Source organism: Crinia signifera, chromosome 1 (assembly GCF_055691185.1).
Source record: "Crinia signifera chromosome 1, ASM5569118v1, whole genome shotgun sequence".
NCBI classification, from domain to species: Eukaryota; Metazoa; Chordata; class Amphibia; order Anura; family Myobatrachidae; genus Crinia; species Crinia signifera.
In genome coordinates this window covers 86343979-86364261 of record NC_139217.1, presented here as the reverse complement: position 1 = coordinate 86364261, position 20283 = coordinate 86343979, and the positions used below count along the sequence as shown (strand labels likewise).

The window sequence follows — 20283 nt, the reverse complement described above, 5'->3', positions numbered from 1 at the left end:
CAGCGCATACCTGCCATGTCACAGACTGTATTTGAAAAATGACACGTAGAAGCTGATTGGCTGGTTGTTTATCACTCTGCATTTTATCACTTTTCAAGCTTAGTACATCTGGCCCTATTACTTATACCCCTTTAACATTGCACAAATAACCCAGGTCGGACCCGGGTAGTTGCTTTATGGTGTGAAAGGGCCTTTTGAAAAATCCCAGGTCCAGCAAACCGGTATTCATATCACTCACTCACCTGCTCTCCGCTCCCTGACCCTTCTGGGATGAGTTCCGGTGTGCTCCTTGGCGGCTCATTACCGCCCTCCAGTGGCCTGTCGGCATATAATATATACACTCTCAACATCACTGATCGCACCCCTGCAGAATTGGTTACACTTCCTGCTACATCACACAGTATCTAGGGGAAAAAATCGAGCGATGTTGAAGAAACATTGGATCCTCACCATTGCATGGTTAAATACTGAACATTGGAAACAGTTGACCGATGGTTAAGGTGAAACATCAAATTATTTCCATCCCTAACCTGTGCCTGATGGGCAGGTGCAACTTCACTGGGAAAAATGTCACTTCCCTGTCTTCCTGCGGAAAATCAAGACGCTTGCTCCCAAGCCCACCAGCTGTTGCTAGGTGGCAAGCCTCCCGACGTACCCACATATTTCCCAGCCTACATTCTGACTCATTCCTCCTCTATAGTTTGCCTGGCAGATATATCAGGTGCTTGTTTTTAACAACAGAATGGCTCATGGCAGACATCAGATCCACAAGGAATAAAAAGTCTTTGGAATTTCAATCAGACACACATATATTATAACATCTCATCAATAACTGGTGAGATAAAGCAACTTAAATAACAAAGAAAACTACTATATTCATATTATATATTACAGAGTAATATGAATAATGCAGTTTGCCTGCGCCACTCTTCCCGGCTATCTGTTTCCTAAGGAAAGCAAATGAACCTGAAGATGTACAACATCGGCAGCTACTGTAACATGTAATGAATACAGTGTCAGTGAAAACACCATGTGTCCGGATCTGATAGCACTACCTGACACTAGCTGTGATTTTATGGATCAGACTGAAAACATGGACTTCAATTATACTGACACTAATAAAAAAAACTCAAAGCCAGCTTGTACTATGAATCATCTCTTCTTAACAGGTTAGACAGCACATCATACTCCACCTGCTGCTGCAATACAGATCACAGCATGTCCTAACCAGTGGCGTAACTATAAATTTTGCTCCCCCCTGCCAAAAAGTTTGTGGCGCCACCCCTGGGCTCCTCTCCAGCGTGTGAAGTGGTGACGTCACACGCATAACGGAAAAGCTGAAGCAGGAAAGAGGAAGAGAGACCAGCATACACTGCTGCTTCCCTTGGCTCCGACGCATCCCAGGCAGCCCTGGCACGCCCATCCACCCGCCCATCCTGTACACAGTAGCCAATAGCCGGCTCTGTGTACAGTCAATTGAATCAGTGGGGAAATTTGAAATCTCTGCCATGGCCCCACCTGCGCTGCGGCTGACTCGCCTCCAGTGCTCAGTCAGTGGGCAACGGCAGGCAGCAGCATGTCAGTGCGTCGATCGGGTGCCGGTGCCCACACAGACCCTGCTGCTGCTTGCTCCCCCAAGCGGCCGCTGGGGCTGCCTTAGAGTAGTTACGCCACTGGTCCTAACACTGTACCATTCGGATAAGTAGCCATCACATTTGTATGTTTCTAGTTTCTTCTCAATTTATATATTTTTTTATTTGCACTTTTACAAGTATCTGTTTTAGCTTCTCATATTGGGACAGATTCTCTTAGCTTCAAAAGTGATAAAAGGGAGAGTGATAAACAGCCAGCCAATCAGCTTCTGTCTGACATGTTTAAAACACAGTCTGTGACATGGCAGGTAGGAGCTGATTGGCTGGCTGCTTATCACTCTCCCTTTTATCACTTTTGAAGCTTATGCTGCTTTCCCACTGCCTACACGGGTAAAGACCCGTTTTTTTTAAACGGGTCTTTAAACGGGTAAGAGCCATAAAGACTCTTTCCCACTGCAGCTTTTAAACGGTAAATTACCGTTTAAAAGCTGTTTTTGTCACATTCACACTTACCCGTTTAAAAACCCGTTTAAGCAGTGTAAAGATAGGGGGGGGGGGGGGGGAGAATTTAAAAAAAAAAAACGGCGTGGGGTCCCCCCCACTGCCGAAACCAGCACCAGGCTGAAGGAGCCGGGGCTGGTAATAAAAAATCAGGAAACCCGACAAATAGGGGTTCCCTGATTTTTTACAACCAGCCCCAGGCTCCAGGTCCGGGGCTGGTTCCCAAAATACGGGGGACAAAATGACTAGGGGTCCCCCGTATTTTAAGAACCAGCCCCAGGCACAACCAGCCAGCAGGGTAATGCCACAGCCGGGGGACACTTATAATATAAGTTCCCGCGGCCAAAGCATTAACCCTACCGACCAGTCAGCCTGGCCAGGGGCCCTGGGGGAGTGGGGACCCCCCCAATAAAGGGGTCCCCCCCCTCCAGGACTTACCTGACCAGGCTGAAGCCTGGTGCTGTCCCCGGTGACCCTGGAGCGGTGGTCACCGGGCTGATGGTATTGTGTAAAAAATAGAATAAAAACCATTGTCTTTTACTGGTGAACTATGAGTCCCAGCAAGCCTCCCCCGCAAGCTGGGACTTGGAGAACCACAAGTCCCAGCCTGCGGGGCATTAAAGGGCCCGCTGGGTCTTGTAGTTCCACAGTAAAAGAAAGAGTTAAATAAACACACTGACACACGTGAAAAATAAAAGTTTAATACATACATAACACATACATACTGATACTTACCTATCTTGAGCCCGTAGGTAGCCCTGGTCCTGATGTCCTGGTCCGTGTCGGCGTCTGTATCCAGTCGGCATCCCTGTCGGCGACGGCGTCGGCGGTCCGGAGTCCGAAGAAATCCATTTGGGAAGCTGTGGAAGGAAATCCTACTCACCTGTCCCAGCGCGACGTAGTCCAGGTAAGGTCTTTGCAAAAAAAACAAACCGAACACCCGAACCAAGCGGACAGGCAGAGAGCCACACGGTGTGTTTACATCGTGCGGCTCCGCCCCCGAATGCCGCTATTGGCCGCCTTGCGGCCTAGCGGCCAATCAGGAGCCGCTAGGCCGCAAGGCGGCCAATAGCGGCATTCGGGAGGCGGAGCCGCACGATGTAAACAAACACACGTGCGTTTCCGTCAGTCCGGTCTGGTTCGGGTGTCGGTTTGTTTTTTTTGCAAAGACCTTACCTGGACTACGTCGCGCTGGGACAGGTGAGTAGGATTTCCTTCCACAGCTTCCCAAATGGATTTCTTCGGACTCCGGACCGCCGACGCCGTCGCCGACAGGGATGCCGACTGGATACAGACGCCGACACGGACCAGGACATCAGGACCAGGGCTACCTACGGGCTCAAGATAGGTAAGTATCAGTATGTATGTGTTATGTATGTATTAAACTTTTATTTTTCACGTGTGTCAGTGTGTTTATTTAACTCTTTCTTTTACTGTGGAACTACAAGACCCAGCGGGCCCTTTAATGCCCCGCAGGCTGGGACTTGTGGTTCTCCAAGTCCCAGCTTGCGGGGGAGGCTTGCTGGGACTCATAGTTCACCAGTAAAAGACAATGGTTTTTATTCTATTTTTTACACAATACCATCAGCCCGGTGACCACCGCTCCAGGGTCACCGGGGACAGCACCAGGCTTCAGCCTGGTCAGGTAAGTCCTGGAGGGGGGGGACCCCTTTATTGGGGGGGTCCCCACTCCCCCAGGGCCCCTGGCCAGGCTGACTGGTCGGTAGGGTTAATGCTTTGGCCGCGGGAACTTATATTATAAGTGTCCCCCGGCTGTGGCATTACCCTGCTGGCTGGTTGTGCCTGGGGCTGGTTCTTAAAATACGGGGGACCCCTAGTCATTTTGTCCCCCGTATTTTGGGAACCAGCCCCGGACCTGGAGCCTGGGGCTGGTTGTAAAAAATCAGGGAACCCCTATTTGTCGGGTTTCCTGATTTTTTATTACCAGCCCCGGCTCCTTCAGCCTGGTGCTGGTTTCGGCAGTGGGGGGGGACCCCATGCCGGTTTTTTTTTTAACGGGTAAAGGGCTACCCCTTTCCCACTGCCGAAAAAACGGCTATTACACGGTAAAAACACTGCTTTTTACACGGGTAACAAAAACCGGTATTTGTTACCCGTGTAAAGCAACCTGGAGCTTTCCCACTGCAGCTCTAGCCGTTTAAAAAGGCTAAAAAAACGGCATTTACACGTGTAAAGCCTGCAGTGGGAAAGGGGTATTAGAGAATCTGGCCATTAGACAGCGTCCTGGTACTGATTTCATACATGATACTGTATTAACATTTGCCACCTGATCAATTGGCCAGAAGTGTGCCAATATGTATATAGGCAGGGTCGGACTGGCCCACAGGGTGAGATTCTCAGTGGGTCCGCCCCTACTGCATGAGGGCCCCTCCCCTTCCTATAGTTGTCAGGTTCTAAGCTGTGCAATTAAATCATTGTTACTCTATTAGAGGGGCATTTGCCTGATGGAGCAGGACCAGTGATGAACATGGCTGCTCTAGAAAATAGGGATAGCCTTTGACCGTCTATTTCAAATCATCGGTGGTTTATGACTGATGGTGAATACTTTTGCCATCAATCGGGGAGAATCAGAACCAGGGCACGGAGCATACATTAGCTCTGCTCCCTGACACTAGTGAAGCCCCGCCCCATATTCTTATTGGCCAATTGGCGAGTCAGAAAAGAACAGGTAGCGCAATTATAAGGAGAAAACAGCAAGCCTCTACATACACAGGGAGTTACCATTGAACCCCTAAAATAGTGACATTCTGAAGATAGAGTTGTGTGTAGGTAACTGGCGCTAACCCAGCTGAAAACACATCAAACAGTGATTAATCATGTGGAACATAATAAAAAATGATTTATTAAATAATACAATTGTCATTTTGTATCACCTGTTAGCCAAATTAGTGGTGATGTAGAACCCCACAGGCTCACTTTACACGCCATGCATTTCTCACCACCCTACATAGGGGGAGGGTCCCTAAACTGCACACCCCGCACACCCTGGACATATGAGGTGCTACCTGCTGAGACCTGTAGTGCAGCAAGCAGGAGGAGGAGTTTGCACGTGCACACTAAATATATATGCTAGACCTTTTAATATCTTTGCTATATTGCATTGGAGGTTATTAGCATAATGATGGCCATTATTATGGGCTTGTCCACCGCGTCCAAGTTACCTCAATAGGACAAGTCCATAACACTACTCTGAGACAGGTCCAGGGCACAGGACCCCCCAGGCCAGCCCAGCAGAGCCACCCCATGGCATCACATTAGTGTGAAATTGAAGTGAAAGTAAAAGGGATAGGGGAAATTATATGTGATAAGACTTACCTAAGTAAGAGGTGCTACATATATATTAAACAAACTAAAGGGGTGATGGAAAGTGTACGATATGATGCCATGGAGCAGCCCAGCAACAGCAGCCCAAAGAGCCCTGCGCCCCAAACACAGTCCCACAGACTAACATTCAGCATATATGTATAGTAGGACTTACCCTCATAGTGCCAAGCTGAGGTGTGCAGTCTTGAATGTTGGGACTCCAACCTGATTAAAAACAATCTGGGACAGATGGGTGGGGTGCTAGTTAAGGAGGAAGGCGTCTCTAGTTCCTTCCAGTGTGTATGAATACACAATATATAGTACATAGGGGGAGGGGCCCTAAACTGCACACCCTGGACATATGAGGTGCTACTTGCTGAGACCTGTAGTGCAGCAAGCAGGAGGAGGAGTTTGCAGGTGCACACTAAATATAAATGTTTCCGATAATAGTCCACTTGAATGGTAAACAAAACAGAGGTTGAAATAAATGTGAAAAAAAAACTTTAGTTGACCATTACAATGTTGACATTTTCTACCTGTCAACCTTTTGACCTGTCTAACTTTTGTCTGTCAGCCTGTTGACTCATTCAACCTAATGCCACATGGTGTCAACAAACTGACCAGTGGTGGCTCTAGAGGAGGGGAAGCAGCACAGTTTAAAATTTATATGGGGGAGCCGCCCCAACTGCCACCAACTGCCATTCCAAACTGGCTCACTGGTATTTGGAGTTTCTCTCCTATTTGAACTGTGCTGCAGTGCCTCCTCTGGAGCCGCCACTGCTTTTGACAGTGTCTATCCGTGGTCCAGAACCATGATCACCACCGTTCCTGATGGTGATTGAAATTGTAGCTCTGCATACATTCACTAACATAATTTATTTTACAATGGGAAGTTTGGGAGCCCTAACCAGGATTCATTGTTTTTGTACTTGTTTCCTAGCACGGCGCCCACGATTTTTATCTTATGCCACGCGGATTACTTCACATGTATTCCGCATCCCCTCGTGGGGCACGCTGCGCTCACCACGCTTTGGGCTCGGTGGCTCGCTGCACTCGCCACACTATCTAAAATCAACTCCGATCAACTATCACCCCGACGTAGATAGTGGGGGTATGAAAAGGTCGGAGGACGCGTACCGCCGCCCCACGTGGGCTCGCCGCGCTCGCCATGCTTCGGGTTGGCATTGATAGTGGGGGTGGCGTTAACAATGGGGGTGCATTTAACATAGTAATCACCCATCAGGGTGGCTGTACAATTAAAAATCGGGTCTGGGGGTGCATTTAACATAGTAATAACCCATCATGGTGGCTGTACAATAAAAAATCGTGTCTGTTCGCATCACATCGCATGTCATTACAATGGCATGCAATGCGACGCAATATTAAAATTGTACAGTGCAGCTCTTGAAACCCTAAAATTGGGTCCCATCGCATCCCATCACATACCTTAAGTACTGGTATGCGATGGCATACGACGGGCGCCGTGCTAGGAAAAAAGTACCATGTTTTTTATTCACTCTGTGCAGTGAATCCTGTTTAGGATTCGCTGCACATTCGCCGGGTTCCAGAGGGCTGGAGGATTGGCAGCCAGCCCTCCCTATCCCCCATTCAATGCTTCAGGGGCTCGCTGCCCCTGACGGCAAATTTTAACACCCCCCCTGTCGAATGCCGCAGGGAGCTTAGTTTACCACCCCATATACCCCTTATACAAATCATGCAACACAATAGTAACCCCTTATACTGTGCTTGCCTCTTACACATTATGCCACATGGAATGAGCCAAAATTCACACTGACTGAGCCAAAATTCACACAATGGCAGATGGATTGAGTCAAAATTCACTTTATGTCACACAGATTAAGGAAAATTCACATTTTGCCACATGGATTGAGCCAAAATACACGATATGCTTCACAAACAGGGACATTGCGCACCAAAGGCGTGCATTAAAAATTGACACCATAATGCCCATTACATGTTAAGCCACACACCTAATTTCCATTAAGTATTATGCCAAACACCATAATGCCTTTTAAAAATTACAGCCGGGCAGAGAGCAGGGGGCTGCCCGCTGTATTCAGAGCACTGCAGGTCCCGGCTATTTGAAATAATACCCCTTTCACACCAGAAAATGCAGGAATTTACCCGGGAACATGATCCCAGGATCATGCATTTTCGGGTCTGAAGGGGAGAGAAACCTCCCCCCCCCCCCCATCTCCTTTAACCGGCTATATCTTTGGAACCAACTGACCCATTTAGATGAGTATCATATTGAAGAACCTTTAAGGCTTCGAATGATTTTGGTCCCCCGAAACTGGACCATTTGGTTCCAGAGAAATCTGCCCTCAAGAACATGAACAGCCATGAAATTACATTTCAGAAATAAAAAAATCGGTTTGCCCACAATACCCATATGAGCCAGTCTCGATTGAAGGCCCAGTGATTTGGGTTTGAATGAGACCAACCTCGCACTTCTGTGATACCAGGGGGGGGAGCTGGCAGCTGTCGGAACCGGGTTGGGGTCGAAATTAGCGGGTCTCATGTTATCCTATGGGGAAAAAGTTCCAGCTTTGCCCGGCTGTATCTCCGTTTCCCGGGGGGCTAGCAATGCGGAGCTAGGCTCGTTGGAAAGCCCAAGTCCTCATCTACAATTGGGCCCATTTGGGGAGTGGGCCTGCTGGAGCTGTAGCTCCAGCAGGCCCATTATTAATCTGCAGGGGGTCCCTGCATTATCACGGAGCAGAAGGAGGGCTGCACTAGTCCAGCTCATGCATATGTAATGAGCGGGACCAGTGTAGTTAATATCTAATGAGCGGCTCCCCGCCCCCTGCTGACATGATGTGTAAAACGAAAATCTAAAAAATGTAATATATATTCATGTGCTGCAAGCACGTGAATCCAAATAGCATGCCCCTTCACAGAATAAAATTACTGATTTTTTTGACACCAAAAAAAAAAAAAAAAAAATTAAAAGAACACATTCTCGCATCTACATGTGTACCTTTAAGTTACTTTTCCCCGAATGTATTTCTTTTTGTCTTACCTTTCTGTACCTTATTATTTTGCTTGTTAACGTATAAAACCAATAAAAATTAATGTTAGAAAAAAAAAGAACACATTAAAGTTCAACTTAAAAAGATGACAAATGCAAAACGGTGAATCACGGCGAAAATCATGCTGAAAGCAGTTCTCCATTCTAGCATTGAATACACTCTCGACGAATCACAGTGAAAACTCCATTTAAATACACCAGCGAATTACAGGGACCATGAAACTGAGAACTGGCTGGCATTCACGGTTCGCGTTCGGCGAACAGTGAACATTGAATAGGGTGAATCAGATTTTCAATGAAAAGATTCACCGCAGAGAGTGAAAATAGCCTGATTCGCCGAAAAAAAAAAAAAACTGTGAATCGGGAGCATTCAATACTGGCCAGAGAAGAAATTAGCTGCAAATTGCTGTCTATTTGGGCACATATTCAACTGCTCTGATGGACGCCCCCTTAAACTTAAAATAGCAGAGAACTATGATCACACTATTGCTGTGCATTGTGACTTAAAACATATCACAAAAAATCGTCAATGCTCTGCCATTTTTATCTTACTGTCCCATAACTATCACCAAATCTCTGATAGAAAACAGCACCAATATAAATTCTCAGACCCCATCACTTTGGGTTGTCAGAAGGTATGGCTCTAACTGTGCGGAGTTTGTATATTCTCCCTGTGTTTGCATGGGTTTACTCCGGGTACTCCCTTTTCCTCCCACATTTCACAAATATACTGGTAGGTTGGCTGCTAACACAATTAACCCTAGAATGAATGTGTGTGTGCGTGTACATGTGGTAGGGAATATAGATTGTAAGCTTCACTGGGGCAAGGACTGATGTGAATGTTCAACTATACTCTGCATGTTTTCCTTTAAGAACTAATTCTATTATATATATATATATATATATATATATATATATATATATATATATATATATATATATATATATATATATATCAGTGCCTGCATAAATTAATTCCTCTAATGAACCTTTTTCATTAATGAAAAACAAACTCCCAACAGTGCAGCTGTTAATTCCCTTTATACCAGATTATATTTACACTTATCTTAGGAAGATAGAATGATAAATATATAAAAAAAAGATTGCCTATGTGGTCTTTGTTTTATGTTTCACACAGCAATATTCCTGTATCGGTGGGACAGGAGCTTCATATCACTACAATGTGCTAATCGGGGACCCTACTCCTTGTGTTCTTTATGTCTCAGTCACTCAGTGTGTGGCTGCTTGCTGTTTTTATTGCCCATCTCACATCATGAAACTGCCCCTTGCTTACACTTTCTCGGGTGGTCCTGCACACCCCGGCAGTGGCGTAACTATAAATTTAGCTCCCCCTGCCAAACCCCCCCCCCCCCCAGTCCCTCCTCCCCCTCTTCTTCAGTAAAACATGACAATGGTGCAGACTGGTTACCTGGGCCACCATGCATAGTGCTGCAGCTCCCCAGGAGCGATGTGCGTCCATGCGGCGTAACAGGGAGGACATCCCGTCCGCTGACATACTGTAGCCTTCCGTTACCTGGGGATACTAGCGGAAGTGTGTGCGGGTAAAGACACTGGCCGCCCCCAGGCGCAGAGGTGGCAAGGAGACTGGGGAGGGGGGTGGGCTGTCACCCATGGTACACAGCTACAGTACACAGCCACCGCCGCCCACTACTACTGAGTGACAGCAAGCTGTGTATTCATACAGAACAGCAGGTATTTTTCAGTGCGCCCCGAGATCGCTGGCTCCCCCAAGCCACAGCTGGGGCTGCCACACCATACTTACGCCACTGCACCCCGGATTGCCTGTATCCCACTCACTTTCTAGGGAAGTAGGCGGGATGAGATTATACCTAAAATTGTGGCTCCATGTGGAGATGGCGGGGCTAAATAATGCAAAATCGATCATTTTAGCCCTATCGCTCCCTTGCAAATGTGAATGGCAGCAGCTTCCATGATGGGGGAGGAGCCTAGGGACATGACATCCCAGCCCCTCAAATTTTTCTGTAACTTCTACTCTCTGGGTTACTCCCAGAAAGGATACCTAATAAAGTATGCAAGAATGCCTATAGCACAGGGCCATTTCTAGAGGTGGGCAAGCCGTGCAGCCGCATGTGGTGCCGCACCTGCCTCCACTTGACTGCATGGTTTGACCACCAGGCCGGGGCACCAGCTCCACCATGATCAAGGATGAATACCATGGGGGGGGGGGGGGGTGACCCCTAAGTCCCACACACCTGTGTGTGTCAGTTCCGACTAGAGTGAGAGCAGTCACTGCCAGCCCAGCCCTATCCAGCAGCAGCAGGAGACAGTGGAGTGGCAGCGCCCGATCCCTGGTGGCCATTTTTGGTCACCAGGGATCGGGCAGCTGGTTCTCCTGTGTGCTCACCCCCAGCCCCGGCTGCTACTGCACGGACAATTTCTTCCCAGTGCAGCCAGGTTGTGTATTGTCCTGACTGTTCCCAGTGCCAGCCACACTTCACAGTGGTTTGCTTAACTTGAAAGCATGATACCCTTCAGTCCAGGAAAAGTGTTCACTCAATATACGGTATACTGTTTTTGCACAAAAAGTCTCTTCAAACAAAACTGGAATCTGGTAAAAGTTCCATTAATATATACATAAATGTGTGTGTGTATTAATTGCCTACAATAGAACCCCAACCCACCCTTTTAATACAAATGTATTTATCTATAGCAGTGGCACTACCAGTTACTTAAATATAGTTGTTGGTGCTCACCTCCTCTGGCTATTCTCTGCTCCTGGCAGCCATGATTCTTGGTTAGCTTTTTTTTTTTTTAAATAAGCAATGGGCATGCAGTGTGCCAGTAACCCCCTGGGCAATGAAATCCCCCCTAGGCAATGAGCATGTAATCACTCCATGGCAACAAGCAGGAAATCCCCCATGGCAACGAGCATGTAATCACCCCATGGAAACAAGCAGGAATTCCCCCGTGGCAACGAGCATGTAACTCCTGGCAACTACCATGTAGGTAAGTGGCACATAATATATAACGGCCATTACGGTGCAGGGTGTAATGCGTAATGATCATCACACTGTAGGGCATAATGTGTAATTGTCATCATGCTGTGGGGTATAATGTGTAATGGACATCACGCTGTGTTGCATAATGTGTAATGGGCATCATGCTGTGGAGCATAATGTGTAATGGGCACCATGCTATGGGGTATAATGTGTAATGGTCATTACGGTGTGCAACATAAATGTCATTGGTATTAAGGATAAACAGTGTATAATGATATATGTAGCTTGTCATTTTTTGGGCTTGATGTGTAAGGTGTACTATGTCACTGTGTGGGCTTTTATGTTTATATGTCACTGTGTGGCCTTCAGCCAGCCAAATTAAGTATGGGAGAACGGACCATTCCTGCGGTACCCAATGTCTGGTGATGCAGGTTGCAAAAGTGAGGTGTAAGTTAATTGTTTTCCTACCAGACCACACCCCTTATAACTAGACCATGCCCCTTAGATTAAACCACACCCTTTTTTCAGTACATGCCTTTAGGGGGGTGGAGGGCGCATTTTTATGTACTGTCACTGCTTTGGGAAGCCAGCTTACTCCTTGTTTTATATTCATTGACAATGTAAAAACAAATACAAAACAGTAACACAACACTGTCAATGACTGGGCTACTGCATGTGCTGCTGCTAGGGGTGGTGGCTGACAGAGTGAAAGACAGTTTGGTCAGCGTAGCAGCACACAGGACAGCCCCACCCCTGCCTCACTGCAACTAGTGCTGTTAGTGAGTCACTGGTTGCTATGCTAGCTGGCTCTGCAGCTATTGATAACTAAGCAGTGACTGACAGATGGGGTGAAATGTAATACGATGAGAGATTCAGAAAGTGAGAGATTTGGTGAGAAATCTCCAGGTTTTTTAAAGCTGCAATCATTTACACTTCAAAATCAAACTGTTTTTGCAGTGTAAATGATTGCCGCTTTAAAAAAATGGAAATTTCTTACCAAATCTCTCACTTTCTGATTCTCTCATCCTATTAAATTTCACCCTTTGTGTCAGGCACTCACTGCATGTGAACTGCATGACAGACCCAGGCCAGCGGTGCCTATAAGTCTGGAGTGTCATCATTGGTGAGGAGCTGAGAGAGCGAGAGGAAGGACTTGAGAGTTGACATAATGCGGATTGTGGACAAAGTGTCTGGTGATGATACAGACTTCAGTTGAGAGAGAAGAGGGAGAAAAAAGATGAACTACGAAGTGCTGGCCACATGTACTAAGCTTCAAAATTGATACAATGGACAGTGATAAACCATTAGCCAATCAGCTCCCACCTGCCATGTCACAGACTGTGTTTGAAAAGGTAGGAGCTGATTGGCTGGCTGTTTATCACCCTCCATTTTATCACTTTCAAGGCTTAGTGCATCTGGCCCTGTGTGCGGCGATGATACAGACTTCAGTTGAGAGCCGAGAAGAGAGAGAAAAAAGATGAACTAAAGAGGAAGTGAAAACATTAAGGTACTGTACAGTATACTCCTATATTGCAACAAAGAAAGGGCAGTTTTTTCAACGTGCATTATGTTCTATGTTGCACTGCATATAGGGTGAGATTTAATATGGTGAGAGATTCAGAAAGTGAGAGATTTGGTAAGAAATCTCCAGTTTTTTTTAAAGTGGCAATCATTTACACTGCAAAATCAAACTGGTTTTGCAGTGTAAATGATTGCCGCTTTAAAAAAACTGGAGATTTCTTACCAAATCTCTCACTTTTTGAATCTCTCATCCTATCAAATCTCACCCATAGTTTCTTGTTATTTTTGCTTTGCTCACCACAACTTTACTAAAGGTAATAAATGGTGGCGTGGACACAGGAGGGTGGCGTGGACAAAGGAGGGTGGGGTACTTCCTCGCCGATGATCCTTATGTAGCGGTTAAGTAGCGGATAACGCAACTGGCGTAGCAGTGGCCGCAAAGATGAGGAAGTACCTAATTTTCTATGTTCAACTTAAGGTATTAGCCTGTTGCTGCTGTTATGAAACAAGTTCAAAATATTTTAAAATAGAAGATTGTGAGCTGCTACAATAACGTTTTCCTAGTTAATGCTTCACGTTTTTTTTTCCTTCCGTAACAAATTTTATTTACCACAAAACATGAATCATATATCCAATGTGGGTGAGGTGACAATTAATGAATAGCCACTAATGTGTGTATACATATCTGTTGTTTTAAATGTTAAGTATCACTGGCCAGTGAAATATATGTGAATAATAAATTCTTAAATTTCTTTTTTTTACATACATTGTTTCCAGCGCGTGTATATATACCTCTATTTCTTTAGTTAAATGTACCTTTGAAACACTGTAGAATCACCTGATCCTCTAGCTGTTGTCTACATTTATCATCACATGTATTGATATGATCACTCAGCAATTAGATCAGGAACTGTAAACTGGGCATACACTATACAATCATATAGCAGACCATCTGGCCAGATCAGGCTGGTTGGAATGAAAATCTTGTAATGGATTAGAGCAAATGACAATTGATCATTTCAAACACTGGAAAACTGACAACTGTTTTATATTCATTGACAACGTAAAAAAAAATACAAAACAGTAACACACACTGTCAATGACTGGGCTACTGTGTGTGCTGCTGCTAGGGGTGGTGACTGACAGAGTGAAAGACAGTTTGGTCAGCGTAGCAGCACACAGGACAGCCCCACCCCTGCCTCACTGCAACTAGTGCTGTTAATGAGTCACTGGTTGCTATGCTAGCTGGCTCTGCAGCTATTGATAACTAAGCAGTGACTGACAGATGGGGTGAAATGTAATACGATGAGAGATTCAGAAAGTGAGAGATTTGGTGAGAAATCTCCAGGTTTTTTAAAGCTGCAATCATTTACACTTCAAAATCAAACTGTTTTTGCAGTGTAAATGATTGCCGCTTTAAAAAAATGGAAATTTCTTACCAAATCTCTCACTTTCTGATTCTCTCATCCTATTAAATTTCACCCTTTGTGTCAGGCACTCACTGCATGTGAACTGCATGACAGACCCAGGCCAGCGGTGCCTATAAGTCTGGAGTGACATCATTGGTGAGGAGCTGAGAGAGCGAGAGGAAGGACTTGAGAGTTGACATAATGCGGATTGTGTCTGGTGATGATACAGACTTCAGTTGAGAGAGAAGAGGGAGAAAAAAGATGAACTACGAAGTGCTGGCCACATGTACTAAGCTTCAAAATTGATACAATGGACAGTGATAAACCATTAGCCAATCAGCTCCCACCTGCCATGTCACAGACTGTGTTTGAAAAGGTAGGAGCTGATTGGCTGGCTGATTATCACCCTCCATTTTATCACTTTCAAGGCTTAGTGCATCTGGCCCTGTGTGCGGCGATGATACAGACTTCAGTTGAGAGCCGAGAAGAGAGAGAAAAAAGATGAACTAAAGAGGAAGTGAGAACATTAAGGTACTGTACAGTATACTCCTATATTGCAACAAAGAAAGGCCAGTTTTTTCAACGTGCATTATGTTCTATGTTGCACTGCATATAGTTTCTTGTTATTTTTGCTTTGCTCACCACAACTTTACTAAAGGTAATAAATGGTGGCGTGGACACAGGAGGGTGGCGTGGACAAAGGAGGGTGGGGTACTTCCTCGCCGATGATCCTTATGTAGCGGTTAAGTAGCGGCTAAAGCAACTGGCGTAGCAGTGGCCGCAAAGATGAGGAAGTACCTTATTTTCTATGTTCAACTTAAGTTATTAGCCTGTTGCTGCTGTTATGAAACAAGTTCAAAATATTTAAAAATAGCAGATTGTGAGCTGCTACAATAACGTTTTCCTAGTTAATGCTTCATGTTTTTTTTCCTTCCGTAACAAATTTTATTTACCACAAAACATGAATCATATATCCAATGTGGGTGAGGTGACAATTAATGAATAGCCACTAATGTGTGTATACATATCTGTTGTTTTAAATGTTAAGTATCACTGGCCAGTGAAATTTATGTGAATAATAAATTCTTAAATTTCTTTTTTTTTACATACATTGTTTCCAGCGCGGGTATATATACCTCTATGTCTTTAGTTAAATTTACCTTTGAAACACTGTAGAATCACCTGATCCTCTAGCTGTTGTCTACATTTATCATCACATGTATTGATATGATCACTCAGCAATTAGATCAAGAACTGTAAACTGGGCATACACTATACAATCATATAGCAGACCATCTGGCCAGATCAGGCTGGTTGGAATGAAAATCTTGTAATGGATTAGAGCAAATGACAATTGATCATTTCAAACACTGGAAAACTGACAAAAATGTTCATTCAAACAAATTGTTTAATTCTGTAATTTATCCAATTTGTTCACTTTTCAGTGTTTGGAAGCAAATGGTCAACTCTTATTTGCTCTCATCCATTAGCAGATTTTCATTCCAACCAGCCTGACCTGACAGTTATTTGTACAGTGTATGCCCAGCTATATGTCATCCACACAGGTATAGGCAGATTTGGGCCCTGATTCAACACCATTTGGAAGGGGCCAAATTTGGCCCTGTTCTGATGGTGGGGGGTCTGCACATGTGCAAGTGCGTATTTGCTTATGTGCAGAACCCGGCACTGAACAGTTTTGACGAGTTACACACTTGCGTGGCCTTTCGTTGCAGGGAGGTAGAGCCGGTGGGAGAAAGGAATGAAAATGGGGCTAGCCCATGTTTTATGGCTGTTCCAATGGGAAAGCAGGTGACTCCTGCTAGCGGACGCATTGGAGGGGATGTATTAGCAAACATATCCCCTCCCATGGTACAGAGGGGATTTGGAGGCGGGAGGGGTGCGAGTTTGGCAGTGCGGCGTTTCAACGCTCGGTAAGCAGCGATTTTTGCTGCTTACCGAGGAAAGCTGAATCAGATAGCATACAGTATACAATTATCTGTCAGATCAGGCTGGTTGGAATGAAAATCTGCTAATGGATGTGACAATTGACCATTTGCTCCCAAACACTAAAAAGAGGACAAAGCTTGTCAACCAGACAAATTGGTTAAATTACCGTTTGAACCAATTTGTTTGAATGACCATTTCTCTCATTTGCTCTCATCCGTTAGCAAATTTTCATTCCAACCATCCTGATCTGACAGATGTTTATATAGAGTATGCCCAGCAATATATCATCCGCACAGGTACATGTAGATATGATGACATAATGAATGTACTGACAGAGTCCAAGCAAAACTAACATAGTTCCTGCTGTATGCTGAGCTGTACACATCTCCACCCCAGCTGCAGAATGTCCGTCTGGGTTACACCAGGAATAAGTCACATTCGCTATACTTGTACCTATAATGTTCCATCTCATGCAAGGACGAAAAGAAGAATAAAAAAAACCCCTGAAACAAACAAAAAAGCATCATATACACTATACAGAAAATGTAAGAAAAGCAGTCATTAGCATAAGCCAATCACAGGTTTTTCACCTGGCTGTACATGAAAGCAGCTTCTTCATCAGTACACTTGCACCTGCCTCCAACCATCCCACAAATAATATAGCTTCATCAGGCACATACAGCATGCATTCTAGTTCTAATATGCCTGTACTGTATTTCAGTTGCAGAATGACACAAGCCTGCATGCACATATATGTATATACTGAGTATACGCAGAGTTAAAACTAGCACTATGCTATCCAATATTACAACTCACTCAAATACTAGCTGCAAGTCCATATCCAACCATCAGACGATTGCAAAAGATGAAATTGTTAAACATCCACAGTTTCAATTTGATTGTACAGAACAATTATTCTCTCAACACCAGTCATTCAATCAAATTTGTATTAAAATGCCCAAACCTCTCCAATCAAGTGTCAAAATGATAGGGTTAATCATTTCTGGCAACTTTACTCTCATGGAACAATGATAACGGTACAATTTTATTAATGGCATTGTTGAACGATGACATCACATTGGCGTTACAATTATAGCGCAGCATAATTCAAAAGAAGGAGAATAAACAAAACTTGAAAAAATATTCATGATATCGTTCTAAAAAGAATATTGCATTCAGTAATAGTGCAATAATCGGTGCAAGTACAAGCGTAAATTGTGCCAGATTTGGACCCTATCACCCTGTTCTTGCTATACGCTGCTGTGCCAAACGCTTTCTGCTTCCACTATTCATTACAACAATGCTTTAGATTTATTTTTGACAAGAAAGAGCAAAACCCCTTCGCTGCTATTCCAGACTCGGTACAACCTGCCACTAAAAATCTTTGTGTTGTGTGTTAACATTTCTGTTCTCTGAAGTAAATGAAGGTGAGCTGCTGAGGGCCCCTCCTGGGATCTCTAATGGTAATGCTATATCTCAGAAATCAGCAGGGTTTTGCTCCAAATCTCTTCCAACAAGTCAATAGCGACAAATGATCTGTGCTTTTTTTAAATTTAGCTCAGGGACATCCTTGTCTTGTACTCCTTGGACTGCTTCCTCCCTCGTTTAAGGTGCCTATCAATACAAGAGGATGGGGAGGGAGCCAGGAGCGTGTGAGGAGGAGTATCAAAGAAGAGAAAAGAAATATATGAATGATAAAAGGCAAGGAGGATGGAGAAAGAGGAATTGAAGAATCTTCAAGGGTTGTCAAGAGGAAATGCAGATTTATTTATGATTTACTTATGATCTGCTAGTTATATAGTGCACACATATCTCACACAGCCCTTTACAGAGAATATTTCAGCCATACACACACACTCACACACACTCACAGATGAAATGGATAAACCATAGCTGTGCTGGGAGCATTATACAGTGCAACAAGAGATAGCAAGCTTGGCAGGCTGAGTGGTGAAGCAAGCTGCAGTAAAATGAATGACATGCAGATTTGGAGAGAAGTGACTGTTTGGAAGCACATAGTACAGTTCCTTGGCTTGAAGAATCCCCTGTTCATGAAGTGAGGGGGTGGATGAGAGCGTGACGTCACCACCCCTCCAGTGAGCCTTGTCCCAGTGCTGGCTGGGCTGCAGGCAGGCACAGGGAAAGCCAAGCACTCTGCTACTGCTACAGAGACACAGCAGCTCCACAACTTCTTGCATTCCTGCCTTGCACAGGCATGTCCTGACAACTCGGATTTCCTCTCTTCCTTGGATATTTATTGCCCCCTCTATTCTTCAACTGGGGGCTAATTTTCTGGTCCAAATATTAAGGATATTTTCCTGGTGATGCTGAGACTGGATGGTGGATATACTGTGCACTTATTCCTTGGGGCTATGCAAAAACACAAGAGCAGCCAGAGAGAAAAGTTCTCACTTAGCAAAAGGTCGGTTAGCTGAAGCTGATGGACCAGCAGTAAAATAACCGCAGGTCTGGACGATAAATAAAAAGATCCAGCTGGTCTGGTAAGTTTCCTGTTCAGAAAACTGCTTTGTTTTTTTGCAAGTAGAAAAATCAAATAAAAAGCAATAGCAATAAATAGCAACATCACACACACACAACACACACATGCACAGGTATGTGTACATGTAGAGGCGAAGCCGTTCAGAATGCACAGTTTTACGAAAATGTATTGTTTTGGATTTATCTTCAATAAAAGCCGTACATGTATATATATTTCATGTCCAACTTCTGCAGAAGGTAACTTAATGTATTGTAGTGCAGCGCCCTCTAGGCCGTGTAAGTGGTAACGCAGCCTCGTCCAGGAGAAAGTTGATCGCTCCAACAGCTTCAGTGCTTTGCGTTATATCCTTGCAGGGTGTTGTGGGCAGGTTGAAACAACGGGGTAAATTAATTGAAAAGAAGGGAGTTCTATTTTAGATGGGATGTTGCTATGGGTAACCAATCAGAATCTACTTCTTATTTACTACCTTCTAGAAGATAAAAGATAGTATCTGATTGGTTGCCCGTAGCAACATCCCATCTGAAATACAACTCCTATGTTAGTAAATAACTCCTATGTTAGTAAATTTCCCCCAATGTTTCCACTGCTTATATTAGTGTGTAGAACATTAATGATCCATAATAGAATGATAGAAAGTGTAGTACATTCATTTTCTATCTTTCCAACTGAGAGGATACACCTGTGGTTATTATATACCGTAGCAGCATCAGTCTTGGAAGTCATCAATTCTAAAATATAGAAATAATAAATATTTCATATATTATGTACTAATTTGTTTTCAGTGACAGGAATCTGCGCCCATACAATGCAACTTTTTGTGTCCACATTGGTGTAAATGTCCAAAATGATGTCATTGTTATAATACCCGGTTTTCCCAACTTACTTTATACAGTTCTGCAGTAGGTTTTGACTCTTTATAAATCAGTATCATGAAATGAAAAAGGGAATGGGTAAAAACCGGACCGGACAGAACCCCGGAATGCCGGATCAGACAGGCTCCATTCATCAATTTCTGTCATTCCGGAGCTTGTTAGTATCCAGGGGGTGTCGGTCCAGGGGTGTCCTGGTGGGGAGGGGGGGGGGGGGGGTTTCCTGTGACACCTGGGAGAGGTGGAGGGGGAGAACAAATCCTTCCTGCATATTCCAGGCATGTAGCAAATAACAGAACGATCCGTACCACATGGGGAGGCTGGCACCCCCTGGACAAGATCCCACCGGACTGGACACCCCCCGGACCAGACTCTACAAGCTCCAGATTGCAGAGTTTGATGTCCGGCGTTTCGGGGTTTTGTCTGGTTCTGGTTTTTACTAAGTCCGGATAAAAAAGCCCAATATCACAGACAGGCTGCTCTCTTGTCCCTGCTCAGATATACATATATTTCTTAGGAATTCTTTTCATACACCTTTCACAATAATGACTACTAAATTGTCATTAACAGCATGTGCATTAAATAAA

At 44.6% G+C, this 20283-nt stretch overlaps 1 protein-coding gene across 5 annotated transcripts in view; it reads left to right on the top strand.

Annotated features, from left to right (window-relative positions):
* The first annotated feature begins 17950 nt into the window (after positions 1-17950).
* The window catches only part of FAT1 (FAT atypical cadherin 1), a 206393-nt gene continuing 204060 nt past the window's right edge, over positions 17951-20283 (top strand). For 2 of the 5 annotated variants that reach the window (XM_083169366.1, XM_083169355.1), the window contains exon 1: positions 17956-18828. The gene's annotated coding sequence lies outside the window, so the exon portion shown is untranslated. Of the gene's footprint in view, positions 18829-20283 lie in introns of all 5 variants that reach the window. The other 3 variants (XR_014469766.1, XM_083169337.1, XM_083169376.1) reach the window with 3 other exon arrangements.